Source organism: Sceloporus undulatus, unplaced genomic scaffold (assembly GCF_019175285.1).
Source record: "Sceloporus undulatus isolate JIND9_A2432 ecotype Alabama unplaced genomic scaffold, SceUnd_v1.1 scaffold_15, whole genome shotgun sequence".
NCBI classification, from domain to species: Eukaryota; Metazoa; Chordata; class Lepidosauria; order Squamata; family Phrynosomatidae; genus Sceloporus; species Sceloporus undulatus.
In genome coordinates, this window is record NW_024802937.1 from 113112 (window position 1) to 128151 (window position 15040).

Sequence of the window (15040 nt, forward strand, 5' to 3'; positions counted from 1 at the left end):
GAGGCAATGAAGGTTGCAAATCAACAGTAAATGGAAGTACACAGTTGCCCATCCACGAAGCTTCTTTGTTGCTATCTACCAAGTTATTGTAATGCTGTCTAAACTGTAGAAACAATATCATACTGTGTTGTATAATATGCATTGGTCTGAAAATCTAGATAGGCTCACCCTGGATTAACATGGCAATAGGCAAAAGCATTCTTCCTAGCCCATCCCTATCCATCTTTCCACAAAAAAGAAAACACCAAACACATCTTCCCATGTCATTATGTGGCAGGATTAGCCATGGAACACCATTGACATATGTGAAATGTGAAAAGTGGAGGTATGAAAGTCTCCATACTCTCTGGCTAGCAACAACTGAGGGCCGAAACAGACCAGCCTAAAGGGACAGTATGACGACACCGCTGAAAGAGCCCAATGGGTGCCGCAGCAACTGCATGCCACAACCCCACTCTGGCTTTTTTCCAGCACAAAAAGAGACAGCAAAATGCCACTCCTTTTTGCACAGGAAAAAGGATGGCTTTTCTGTCATGGGGGCACCTTTTCAGTTCTTCTGAGGTGTGAGACGTATGAATGCCATGCTGCCAGAGTGCTGCAGCACTGCCTGCCATCTGGACGGGTGGGATGACGCTGGCTTTGGGGCAGTGTCAGGGCATGTGGCGTCCATACACCACGCCGCCATGCCATCTGGAAGCCAGCATATTGCGCTGGTCTGTACCAGCCATTAGTGTGACTGTCAAAAGACAAAGGTTAGTGGCTGCTTTTTGCAACCTGTTTTGCCATGTTCAGATGTAAGGACAAAAATAAATACGAATCCATCAATTACAGAGCACTCTCAGGACCAGAAATTCTCTGCAGTGTATAAATTGTTTTCCTCTTCACAGTTTTTCATTGCATCTACTTTGCAGTTGCACCTACTCTGAATCTTGTGCTACAGTATCTAATGGAATGATTCTGCTTCATTAGATTTTAATGGGAACATTGCACAAACCTTTTGCCTTTAAAAGGCCTATTACATTTTAATATGGCTCCATCAAATTTATCACAAACTACAGGGATGATAATCAGGTCAGAAGCCTATCCATCATAGAGGGTCCATGGAACCACAGAATCTTCTGTAGAAGGTGGGATTCCCCCCCGCTTCACCTTGGGTTTTAGAGGAATACAGGTAAAAGAAATCATAGTATGATAGGCTGCATTTGCACTGCAGAAATAATTGAGTTTGACACCACTTTAACTGCTACAGCTCAATTCTACAGAAATCTGCAATTTGTGTTACCAGAGCTCTCTGACAAAGAAGGCTAAATATCTCACAAAACCACAAACCACAGTATTTCACAGCAGTGAGCCATTGCAGTTAAAGTGGTGTCAAACTTGATTATTTTTGAAGTTCGGACAGCCCCATAGAAGGCTTGCAAGCTTTCCAAAATGGTTTTATACTATGACTCATATTTTAATCTGAACCAGAAAAGCATTTGCACCAACAAGGTTCTAATCTACACCCATGCTTAGATAACCTGTCCATCAAAATTCCTTTCAAAACAAGAGAATATAATGATTCTACACAATGGGAAACTTCAGGCTTTAATCTTAGGAATACTTATGTAGGAGTCAGTCATGCTGAACTGAATGGGATTTATATCTGAGGAAGCCACAGGGCATATAGATCTAATAATTTGTCCAAAACCACACTCCAAGGCAACATGGATGAAATTGTTTTTCACTTCTCATTTCTCAAGAAGAGATTGAGCATTCTACTTTATACAACACAAGAACATCTTTCAAATTTTCTACTGAATTTTGCTCCAATGGCTTGTACTGATCAAACAGTGAAAATGAGAACTATGCTGAGGAATTTACCAGTTGTTTGAAAGTGAAAATAGAAGGATTTTGATATTAATCTGCTTTTTAAGAAATGAAGAGGTCACTTAATAGCGAGAGTTATATTTCTAAAGCAGGGGAAAGTACTTTTCACACAAAACAGAATAATGGATTAAATATATGAATAGAGTATTCAGTATCTGTAGAGCTATTTGATTAAAATGATATAAATGGTTTTCAAAAGATGCACGTCCTCCTACAACCATAACTTGAAGAAAAAAGTAGAAATTTTCTTAGAGATGCTTGCATTATGGCTGTGAGAAAACTCTCCAAAAAGAATTGCATGATTCAATGAGATAGAAAGAAAGAAAGAAAGAAAACAATTATGGGGGACCCCCCCTACTAACTCATCATTGTTCACAAATACCAGAAAACAATCCATTTGAGAGAATATTATATATAAGATGATATTAAAATAATCACACAAATAGGGAAGTAGACATTTCACAATGATGACACATCTCACTTTTCAGAGGGAAAAGAAAGAGCTGTTTTTATCTGATTTATAGCTAGATAATTTCATAGATATTTAACAACTTATAATGAAATATATCCTTCTTACATCAATTCCATCTTGACATTTTGTGTTTCACCAAACCTTGGGATTGTGTGTATTTCTTCTACATCACAGACCCAAAGCACTAAGTCCAACAAGAAAGTTCCTCAATATCCAGGTCAGTGGCATCACTGGATGCCACTGATCTGATTTGGATATTGAGGAACTCTATTGTCAGACTTGATGCTTTGGGAGAGTGCGGACCGCACTGGGTGACTCCGCAGAAGAGGGTTGACACCTAGCTGAATGTGCCTCCTCCCTCCCTCCAGCATGCCAGTTTACTCCCATGTAAATCAGCACGTGGGAGAGAGGGAGAGTGCTCTGGGCACCTTCCCTCCCCCCACGGCATTTTACACTCAAGCAAACTGGCATGTGGGAAGGAGTTCTAGGCACCTTCCCTCCTCTCGTGCCATTTCATACCTATGTAAACTGATGCGAGGGAGGGAAGGAATCATGCCCTTTTGGCTCTGCATCTGCAAGCCCTGCCTCCCAACACTGGGTGACATCCAGAACAGGAACACCACAGAGTCAGGTAAATGGTATCCAGAATCAACAAACACAGTCCAGGACAAACATAGAGTTCAAGAAAATACAAATCCCAGGATTTCACAGGATGTAGCCATGTAGTTCACAGGATTTAGCAGTTAGTCATAGTGCTATAACAGTGCAGTATGAAAGGGTCTTGGGATTTTTCTCACTATTCCAATCAGACTATCTATTAACTGCATATAATTTTTGAGAAATAAAACTTTTATCACGTTCAGCAATGCATATTCTGTATCTATAGCAGTTTTCAGCTTACATGCCACATTCATTTTAAAGTTTTTCTATACTTTGCTGAATATACAGTGCGCCCTTACTTTATGCGGGGGATCCGTTCCGGACTCCTCCCACGTAAAGCAAATACCGCCTATGCTCGAGCCCCACTTAAATGAATGGGGCTCATGCATGTGGCGGCGCAATGGTGCGCGCAAGCCACAGGCGCACACCCCATTCACCCGCCACTTCTCCCTGCAAGGCTTTCAGCATATGCTGAAAGCTGCGTATGACACAAGCACACTGTACATCTTAATTAGTAGAGATATTGAGAACAGACCGCTGAGTAACCCTAAACTAATAATATAGCTTTCTAGGCATCCCTGAAATAAGAAAATTCTGGATGAGGGAATCAAGAATTGCCGCTGCTTGTCATCACTTGATCAAATATTTAGATAACTGAAATGTGTGCTCCATAACTTGTGCTATAACATACACTGAATGCAGGATGTTGTTTGTTCTTTAAATTGTGATACAATTCCTTCCTGTCATCCAAGTGCAATTACATAAAAAATTACTGGTAGTAAAATAAACCAAGTATTTAGTCAGTGAAACTGAAGATTTAAATAGAGAAAGCAAATCAGAGGATTCCGATCTTATGCTTATTTCTTTGGAACCAAATCCTACTGAAATTAGTGAAATTTATGGTCATGATTGTTGGTAGGTTGGTATCCAGTATTAGCCCAGCTGGGACTTTCTTCCTCATCTTCCTGTCACATATCATCCAAGTGTCCTCATCTGGTAATGAGTAAAAGGAGTTTCCATTCCATTAATTCAGTGGAAAGGGAGAAAGAGGAAAGAATGAGCAGAGTCTTTCCCTTTCCAACAGGCTTAGGCAAAAGCAAACTGCTGCAGTCTCTCCTAGCTTGTATGTGTTTTTGATTAATAGCTTTTGACATCTTGGTCACACTCCGATGTTGCTTGGCGACATGTTGGGCAATTTTCAGCTGTAATATGATGGAGGATTTGCTGACACAGCCCTCTGTGCCATCTAAAACGGCCAAGGAGTTTTACAAACACCCAGAGCAGATTTTTTGGACACAGGAAGGAAGGAAGGAAGGAAGGAAGGAAGGAAGGACGGAGGGAAGGACGGAAGGAAGGAAGGAAGGAAGGAAGGAAGGAAGGAAGGAGTTCACACTTATTTAGCATCATAGTGCCAGGGATTAAATATAGTTAGTGTTATCATTACAGCTTTTTCAAAGGTACTCTTCAAAAGGTACCATTTGACAAAAGTGACAACAATAGTCATTTTTAGATAGTCTGAAAGGGAGCCCGGGTGGTGCAGTGGTTAAATGTCAATACTGCAGCCACAAGGCTGTGAACTGATCCCAGGAGGGGCTCCAAGGCCCACACATCATTTTGTAGGTTAGTAAAATGGGTACCCAGCTTTTTGGGGGCAATTGGTCTACACACTGCAAACCCTTAGGGAGTGTTAGTTCACTGATAAGAGGTATAGAAATGTACTTGCTAATGCTATTGCTATCTGGATGCTAAATGCTGCTGGCGGTCTGTAGTCCAAAACACACTCACCTCCTACCTACAGTGTCAGTTTCCTTTCATAAAGCAACTGAACCATGAGATGTATTCCCACTGCCCTCTAGTGAAGCCATATACTGTAAGTATAAAATCAATGTTAATAGTTATAGTTATGTCATAAAATGAATCAAGTTATGCCTTGCTATAATTATAATCTAATTCCAGCATACCTTCATTGTAGGATGAAGGAATTTGTGAGAACCAGCATGTGGTAGTGGTTTCAGTGCTGAACTAGAATTTTAGAAGAGCAGTCCATTCACACTACACAAATATAATGTTCTACTGTAATGGCCATGATAAAGTCCTATGTAGTCTTGGGGCTTGTAGTTTGTTGAGGTAGAGGATCCCTCTGTCTGAGAATTCAAAATTATCCCTCCCTAAAAACCCTAATCCCAGGATTCCATGGGATATTGCCATAACGCAGGGGTAGGCAACCTGCGGCCCGCGGGCTGGATGCGGCCCGGCGAGGCCTTGGGACCGGCCCCAGCCCAGTCCTGCCGCCGAGGCCTTTGGCCTCTCACACAAGGGCAAGGGGGGCAATTGTCTATAGAAGCCTCAAAAACATGCATTTATATTAACATTTTTTTAAATTAGCAAATTTTTTCGCGTGTCTTCCATTTTTTTAAAAAAAGTGTCCTCCATTTGAAAATTTCGCCCTACATTTGTCCCGGTTTATTTATTCGTATAATTTTTTAAATTATTTATTTTTTGGCTTCGGCCCCCCAGTTGTCTGAGGGACAGCAACCCGGCCCCCGGGTCAAAAATGTTGCCTACCCCTGCCATAACGGTTAAAGTGGAATACAGTACTATAATTGTGTGAGCCCAGGGTTCAAATTACTGCTTAGTCATGGAAACCCACTGGATGATTTTGAGCACATTACCCTCTCTCAGCCTCAGAGGAAGGCAATGGCAATCTCTTTCTGAACAAATCTTTCCAAGAAAACCTTGGGACAAGATTACTGTAAATCAGAGTCAGCTTGAAGGTACTTAACAACAAAACTGGTTATTTCCAAGTTCTACTACATACGTATCATACTGCAAAAACAAAACAAAACACGTAGTATATATGTATCTTATATACTGTATACATCTCATAATGTATGTTAATATAAAGTAAAAGTAAACAGTGAAGAAAATAAAGCACCTATTAGCTTTATTGTCATCAGCCATGATTTCCTCATGGTTCACTTGACAGCAACAAATGAATTTGTTGTTGTTGTTTGTCTTCAAGCTGTTTTTGGTTCATGGGGACCCTAAGGTGACCCTATCATGGGGTTTTCTTTCCAAGATTTGTTCAGAGGACGTTTTGCCATTGTCTTCCCTTGAGGCTGAGAGAGGTGACTTGCCCTAGGTCACCCAGTGGGTTTCATGGCCAAACCCTAGACTCCAGAGTTATAGTCCAATGCTCAAACCACTACACCACACTGGCTCACTAACAAACAAATGGAGATAGTTTAATAGTAGCTAAATTTATTTTTAATTTCACGTTTTCCCCAAAACTGGGACTCGAGGCATTTTAGAAGCATTAAAACTGTCAGCAACTCATCTGAGCCATATAGCCAATGCTGGCATATAGCAGAGTATAACTGGCAAATTCAGAAACGTGGTTCACATCCCTCAGTAGTGATAACAGGAACTGGATGTCTTCCAGGAAATGAAGAAATGCAGGAATCTCCGGGGACTCTCAGCAACCAATGCCAGGCTTCAGCTGATTAATGACCAGACAAGCCATGTCTCCCAAAGTGCTATCTTTATTTACAGAGTGCTATCCAAATCACCAACACTATAATACAGATCACACAAATACCAACTCCTACTACAACCCACAAGCAATTACTGGAAGCCCTTGAGTTCATATATCCTTCAGACCATGTGGTCTCCCAAACTCAGCCACTTCCTGTACCACACTGTAAAGTGTCCTCCTATCCATGCAGACACATGCTTCATCATCCAGGCTTTGCTGCACGTAGGCAAGCAGAGTGACCTTGTGCCTATGAGATTCAGCTGCGGCTAATTAGCTTTGTTCTTCTGGTGCTGGATGCTCATGGTCACACACACATCTAAGCATTTCTCAGTGTGCTGGATTTAACCCTTAACAAAAACAAATGCTGATTAAAATATTTACAGGTAAAGAACATATAAAGTTATTATTAAAATGTAGTTAAATGATCTATAGAATTAAAATTATTTAAAAAGGAATTATTATTCTAAACTATATTTTAAGCTTATTACTAATATCCATTAGAAAGAGTACTAATATCCATTAGAAAAACAAAAACAAAGATTGTACAGCTCCTTGTAAAAAGAACTTTTCTTTAAACCATTAGTTCATCAAAACCTATCTGAACAGAAAATTCTCCACTTGTGATAGAAGAACAAGGAGAGACATGCAGGGGTAGCTGTGCTGCCCATTTAAAAAATACAAACAAAAATCCATCAGTGATACCTTTATTGGCCAACCGAAATGCACAATATACTTGTTGCAAGTTTTCGAAGCTCTGTGGGCTTCATCAGGCAAGATGTTACAAACCAAACAGGAGAAGAAGAAAAAAATCTCACCAGAAGGAGAGGCAGCCTACCTGCAAAAGATATCCTCTCCAGCATACCATCTTTACTAAGGACTGAAACAACATGCAGGCATCTGACTAACATCTCCAATTGTTTTTTTTCTCCTGTTTGGTCTGTAACATCTTGCCTGATAAAGAAGCCCATGGAGCTTCAAAAGCTTGCAACAAGTATATTGTACATGTTGATTGGTCAGTAAAGGTATCACTGATGGATTTTTGTTTGAAGAAGGGAAACAATGTAACCTCCTTGCAAAAGAGTTCTAGAGCCTTGGAACAGTCACCAGGTGATAGTTTCCTATGTTGCCACCAGATACATGTGTGAAAGCAATGGAACCAAGAGATGACAAAACTCAGGTTAGCTCAAGAGCATGGAGCTAATGCATATAGGACTTGAGGACCATATGGAAGTTCCTTCCCCTTGAAGCATGGTTGTAGAAGGTGTTTCCAGAATATTATTGGGAAACTGCTGTTCTACTCTATGGTGCTGGGTGATACATACTGATTCTACGGACTAACACTGCTATATCCCATCCCAAGTGGGAATGAAAGCAAAACAGGCCAGAAATTCACTTCTGGTGGGTTATTTGGGCAGAGGAGGAAGCTTTTTTTAATTTTTTTAAAATTAAGAAAGAAGGCACCATGCTCAAAAAGACAACCAACACTCCTGGAGGCTTCTAACTGCAGTACAGTTGGCCTTCTGTATCCCCATAGATTCAAGTATCCATGGCTTGAAAATACTCAAAAAAATTATGAAGAAACCTTGATTCTGTCATATTATATAAGGGACATCATTTTACTGTACATTGTATTTAATGGGCTTGAGCATCCACGGATTTTGGTATCCATGGAGGTCCCAGAATCAAACCCCAGTGGATACCAAGAGCCCACTATATTATATTTTTACCATATTTTTATTTTCCAGTTGAAGAGGTCCAGGGCCTACATACAGATCATAGGCCATTTGACTCCATTTACATGTAACCACTGGGTGAGGTCATCTGGAGATGATGGGACAGGTCTTGTACTTCTCCTAATGGAGTTCATCTGCAGGTTGGGGGTGCTCAGAGGTCATGTATCCAAAATGTCTCTTACTAATTTTCACCAGATAGATGAACTGAAGCTTCTTCTAGGGATAACAACTTTGTCTTCAATTATCCATGATTCAGCTACCTTCTGAATAAACTATGACATTGCTCTTTGGGGCATTTCCAGCCATCTTCAAAGAGAAAAGGAGCACATAAACTTTGGCTGGCTCCAAGTACAGCAGCTAAATGTTTGCTCAGGCCTGTTACAGACTGCCAAAATAAAGCTGCTTCAGGTCTCTTTGGAGGTATGCTATTTAAATGATGCATGGGTCCTAATCACTGGAGTGCAGCTTTGGTGCAGCTTCCGGATTCTTAGGGTGCATGCATTGTTTAAACAGTATACCTCCAAAGAGACCCGAAGCAGCTTTATTTTGGCAGTCTGTAACAGGCTAATCCAATGAGTGGAGCATTAAACTCTCTCTCTCTCTCTCTCTGTGTGTGTGTGTGTGTGTGTGGTTTGCATTTGTTTCCAGACTCAAAATATAATGCAGAATCTGCACCAATCTGAAATGGTGTAGGACAAGGGTGGGAATCATCTTGTTTCCAGAAATTGGACTGCAAATCCCAGCAGCACTATACAGTATAAACAATGATGAGGAATACTGACAATTGAAGTCCTACAACATCTAGAGAACCATATGATTTCCATCCGTAGTGCACCATCTCCTGCCATACAAACCTCCAAAGGCTTTAAGAACAATTTTGGAAGCCTTGTTCTTGAAGCGATCATTTTGAACCATTAGGAGAATGTGAGGGTGCCTGAGATCCAGAAAGCTTTAACTGCAACTTCTGCTCTATGTTATTTTTTTTTATTTTAAGTCAGGATTTATTTATTATAAGTCAGGATTTATATATAGAGGTATTCTTTCCACCACCATCCCCTGTGGATATGAAATAATGTAGACAGTACTTCAAGTCCCATTGTCCCTAATGGTGAAACAATGAGTGTTTGGCTGCTAATGCGCTGCATGTACACACACCACTGAGTACAACAAGGCATGCCTTCTGCAGATACTCAAATCTGCAGATGGCAAGCCTGCAGACGGTGAAGTCCCACTGTATTTCATTTATAGTAAGAGTTTTTAACATGTTTTGCTTTCTAAAATTAATTTTGCTTTATGTATTTGCCATGCTGAGAAACTGGTATGAATGTCTGATGTGTGGAAAGTTAGGGAAAACATCTAGTCCATTATTTAGAACCCCAATTAAGCCAAGTACGCTGATTGTTATGGTCTTTTACCATTGCATTTTTATCTGAGTTTAAAAGTGTACTATATCAATTTAATTGTCTTCTTTTTTAAAATCTTGCCTTAATTGTCAGTTTTGGCTAACTGTTGTTCTGTCTCTTTTCTTTGCTGCTAAACTTCTTCAAGATATACTTTTATCTCATTTTGTAGATTACAGATCATCTTTTTCCCAGTTCAACATAATTTATGCAGTTAAGTAGTTTTCTGTTAAAACTGCAGCACTAGAACTAAGCTATTTTTCATTCATCATCAGCTTCTGATACTTGTGTGCTAATTATTCTCTTTTTAGGTACCTTTTTATTATGTTGATTTCATTGTACTCTTATCATTCTTGATGTGATTACATTATTTATGCTTTTATTTTTGTGTTTTTTATTTTCCTCAACATAGTACAGGTCTTCAGGTTTACTTGTTAGTACTCAGGTTGTATATCCTTGCTATTTCTTCATGGTTGTCTGCTCACAGCCTTAATTCTTTCCAAGACAGAATGTCTTGTATTTCGTCTGAGTTATACTGCTCAGGTCCATTACTGCGGATATTATTATTATCCCCTCATCCATTTTCATGACAGAATTCTTGGCCTTTCTGTTATCTTCGTTTACAAGTTGTCAATAGTTAAGACCTGTTATTTTTAATTATTGAAAATGTCAAAGATACATTTGCTTTCTGTTATACCTACCCACACTTTGCTTGGTTTTCTTATTTTATTTCACTTGATCACTGTAATGCCCTTCTAGTCCTTACTTTGATTTTTAAGTCTCTTGCTTTCTGCCTTGCATTCTATCATTTGTCTTGGATTCCCACTCTCACTCCATAGAATGGTGTGTACAGCACTATGAGAACTAAGGGACCACCTTTCAACAGCACGCATCAGAAGGCGATTAGGAGCAGGGGGTGCTATATAAGATCTGCTCACCCCTACGTGTTCCTCCTTTTGGTCATTCCTTCACGGCCCACCCTCCGTGTACTGAGTGTTGCTGGTTGCTTTGGGGCAAGGTAGGAATTTTCTTCTTCGTGGTCTCTGCGAATCATACAAATGGGTTTCACTGCGCCTGCGCAGTGCTGCTCGGATACTTCTGGAATCACTGGGCAAAGTAGACTTTGCAACTTATGGCAACTTTTTGGCGGTAATTCCGCCCATTCTTTATAAAGCCCCTGTCTTCCCGCTCTTTCCTCAGTTCCTTTTTTCGGCCGCGTTAGTAGCTCTTGGAACTTCGCTTGTTCTTATTCTTGAATTACTGGACTTGACCTCGTTTTTGACTTTGCTGACCTCCCCTTCGATTTGACCATTCGGACTGTTGGACTTCGTCTCCTCTAACTCCTCTGGACTTGTTTGCTGGTTCTTGACTGCGTCTCGGGCTCCGGACGCTGTTACTGGGACGCAATGTCTCCCCCGTTCAAAAAATGTGATGTCTGCGGGGGCAAAGTCCCAGTTCAGGACCCGCATTCTTCGTGCTTGTTATGCCTGGGAAAGGACCATGACGTCAAATCTTGTACCTTCTGCAGATCCATGACATCACAGGGGGGGAAAACTGTGAGTCCCGCTTAACCTCCGCGATCGCACAGGGCAAGGTTCGTGTCGAGGACTCCCGTCCGTCGTCGGCCCCGTCGGTGTCTGTATCCGCTGCGGCCTCCAAGGCTCGGGATAGCCCGGCTAGTGCAGCCGCGGCTCCCCCTTTAGTGCCTGGTTCATCTCATGATGTGGCCCGTGACCCAGATAGGTCCAGAGCCACCGACAAGCCCTCAAAGTGCCCCCACAAGTCGTCGGGGACAGAGGGCTCGGCACCGGCCGCTCCTGCCAAGACGCCGTCCGTCGTCTCCTCCGTTTCCTCAAAGTCGAGGCATGAGACGGACCCATCGACTGCTTCGGGCTCAAAGCCATCCAAGGCGTCTAGGAAGAGTGCTAAGGAGTCGAAACCGAAGGAGGCTGTTTCTGATTCGGCCACCCTCGAGAGGACCGGGTCCATACCGAGGAAAGGTGACGGAGCCGCAGGGGCGAGACCTTCGGGCTCTTCCACCATCTCAGAGCTGGAGGTAAATCCATTCTTTCCCCCGGAAACACCGAGGGCCCCAAAGAGGAAGGCTAAAACGCCCGACCCTTCCAAATCTGCAGACCAGACCACAACCGCAAAGAAATCCAAGCCATCGGGGGACTCCGCTTCTTCCAAGGCCCCCAAGGATTCGGATCGCCCTTCACCCTCTAAGCGTCGTCGTTCCCCAGACCGAAAGAGCTCTAAGCCCGACAAGAGGAGAAGATCCCCAAGACGGGTGGTTGACCCAGAAGCAACTCCGACTCCGTCGGACTTTGCCACGCAGCCCTTTGTAGAGCCAGTTCAAGGGCCGTCGTCAGAACGGGACCGTTCCCCCACCCCGGTACCAACCCGGCCTCTTCAGGGACACTCTGAGGATGATCTCAAAGAGGATGATAACTCCGATGTCTTCTACGACTCGGAATCGGGCCGCTATTATATGTCTGTCACAAGGGACACGGCGTTCAGGAGGTTCAAGGACAAGCGTCACTCGCGGGCAGCCTGTGATCACCCGGTGCCGACCGCATCGTCAAGGCCCTCCAAGTCTGTCCCAAGGGAACCTAGATCAACACTCTCAGAGCCTAGGGCCCGGGCGGCTGTGCCAAGTCGAACCCCGGTCAAGGAAGCGGTCCTACTGAGCCACTCGGACCTGGAGTCAGACATGGAGACAGTCCTTTCCTCGGACAATCCCTCGGATGGAGATCTGTCACTGCATGACTCTCTGCAGAACATGCACCACCCCGAGCCGGCCTCTCCCACTGATGACCTCAGGACATTTAGCGAACACATCATCAAGATGTCTAGGGCTCTAGACATCGAGTTACAATACCCTGAGGATACGGCTAAAGACCCAGTCGAACGCCGGGTTCAGGGTCGGGTCCCAACACCTCCCTCCATCCCGCTCCTTCCATCCTTGGAGTCCATTCTCAAAAGGTCCTGGGACTCCCCCACGTCTCTAATGGGAACTTCGAGGAAGATCGAGACCCTGTACAGGGTCGCTCCATCAAGCTGCCCTTGACAGAATTCAGCTATTGTTGAAGGAGCCCAGCTGAATACAACGCATAAACAGGCCACCTCCCCGATTGACCGAGAGGCTCGCAAGGTGGATGGCCTTGCAAAAAAGGCGTATTCTGCATCCTCCCTGGCGGTAAAGGCAATCAACTATACCGCCTGCATGGGGGCTTATGTCCAGACTCTGATGGAGGATATTTCACCCCTGATCTCGGACGTCCCGGATGAAGCACAGCGGAGGCTGGTTGAAATCAGGGATGAAGCCCACTCCATCGGGGGTTGGCTCATCACAGCTTCCCGCAACATAGCTGACTGTGCAGGTCGGGCGATGTCGGCCTTGCTGGCTCTGTGGCGCCATGCCTGGCTTCGCGGAACCAATTTGACTCCTGGAGTCAAGACTACCATCGAGGACATGCCGCTGGACGAGTCGGGACAATTCCATGCGGAGACCGACGACTGTCTCAACAGGAAGTTCAAACTCAAGGCGGCCGCCAAGAGACACGGTATGTCCTCCTCCTCTACTCCTCAGTTCCGGAGAAGACAGCGACAGTGGCAACCTCAGGGCCAGCAGTTCAGGCCTTTTCAACAGGAGCGACAGGGGCGACACCAGGGTTCTCAGCGCCCTAGATACCCCTCTCATTCCTCTTCCTCCTCCGGTAGACGAGGTCCTCCAGCACGGTATCGTAAGCCCCACAGGCAGCAGTCGGAGCAGGCCAAGAAAAGGTCGTGATGTGGTCCTGCGTACTTCGTCACTCCATCTCCCTTTTTCTTGAACATTTTGCGGCCCTTTGCTGACACCTGGGCCACTATAACATCTGACTCTTGGGCACTTACCATCGTCCGTAGGGGTTACGCCCTCGAGTTCAAGGAACTTCCCCCGACGGGGACCTTTATTTCCACCCCACCCTCGGACACCCTTCTCGACGAAGTACGCTCTCTATTGCAAAAGGGTGCCATTTCCCCACTACAGACTGTTAACTGGTCTTGGGCCTTCTTCTCCAGATATTTTACGGTACCTAAACCGGACGGGGGGATTAAGCCCATCTTGGACTTGAGAGACTTAAACCGTTTTCTTCACTATCGTCGGTTCCGTATGGTGACTCTAGCTTCCATATTGCCCCTTCTCCACCAGGACCTGTGGTTCGCGACGGTCGACTTGAAGGATGCCTACTTCCACATTGCAATTCGAGAGGCCCACAGGAGATTCCTCACCTTCGCCGTCGGCTCCGACGCCTACCACTACAACGTTCTGCCGTTTGGACTGGCGACGGCGCCAAGAGTCTTCACCAAGTATCTGGCACCGGTGGTGGCCTATCTTCACCAAAGAGGCTACAGCGTGTTCCCGTACCTGGAAGATTGGCTTCTAGCGGCCTCCTCGCGAGAAGGGCTCCTTCAGACAATCGACTTTACAATCACGCTCCTCAGATCCCTTGGTCTGGTGATCAATCTCGACAAGTCTCGACTCAACCCTTCCAAGCAGGTCCGGTTCATTGGCGCGGTGCTAGATTCCGACACTTGCACCGCGTTCCTCCCTCGGGACCGTTTCCAGTCACTCGGGTTGGCTCTGCGTCCATTCCTAAGCTACAGGAGGGTCAGGGCCAGGGACGCCCAGGTGGCTCTGGGCCACATGGCATCCACAACTTTCGTGACACTGTGGGCAAGGCTTTGACTCCGACCACTACAGAGATGGTTCCTCTCGGTCTTCGATCCGATGACAGACTTGCCGCTCAGGTGGATCACCATCCTGAGGCCCGTCGCGTCCTCCCTCAGATGGTGGCTCGATCCCCAAAACGTCTGCGCCGGCTTACCTTTCTCTCCGCCGCAGCCGCAACTCACGCTAACAACCGACGCATCCCTGGACAATTGGGGGGCTCACCTGCTCAAGTTGGTCATCAGGGAAAAGTGGTCCGGGACGGAACAACTACTCCACATCAATGCCCTCGAGATGCTGGCTGTAGAAAAGGCTCTGCGAGCATTCGAGTCAGTGCTGACCGGTCAGGTGGTGCTCCTCAGAACGGACAACACGACGGTCCTTTTCTACATAAACAGGCAAGGGGGCACCAAGTCGATTACATTACTGGACATCTTGATGCGGATATGGGACTGGTGCATCCCAAGGCAAATCCACCTCCAGGCGATCCACCTCCCCGGAGAGGACAACGACCTGGCAGACCGACTCAGCAGAGCCTTGTTGGTCTCGCACGAGTGGAGGCTTCACCCGGAGATGGTCAGGGAGCTATTCGACTGGTGGGGAACCCCCTGAATCGACCTTTTCGCGACCGAGGCCAACGCTCACTGTCTCCAATTC

The 15040-nt window shown here is 44.8% G+C and overlaps 1 protein-coding gene across 1 annotated transcript in view; it reads right to left on the reverse strand.

Annotated features, from left to right (window-relative positions):
* The window catches only part of LOC121917345 (receptor-type tyrosine-protein phosphatase mu-like), a 260440-nt gene that overhangs the window by 51624 nt on the left and 193776 nt on the right, over positions 1-15040 (reverse strand). The gene's annotated exons all lie outside the window — the stretch shown is intronic.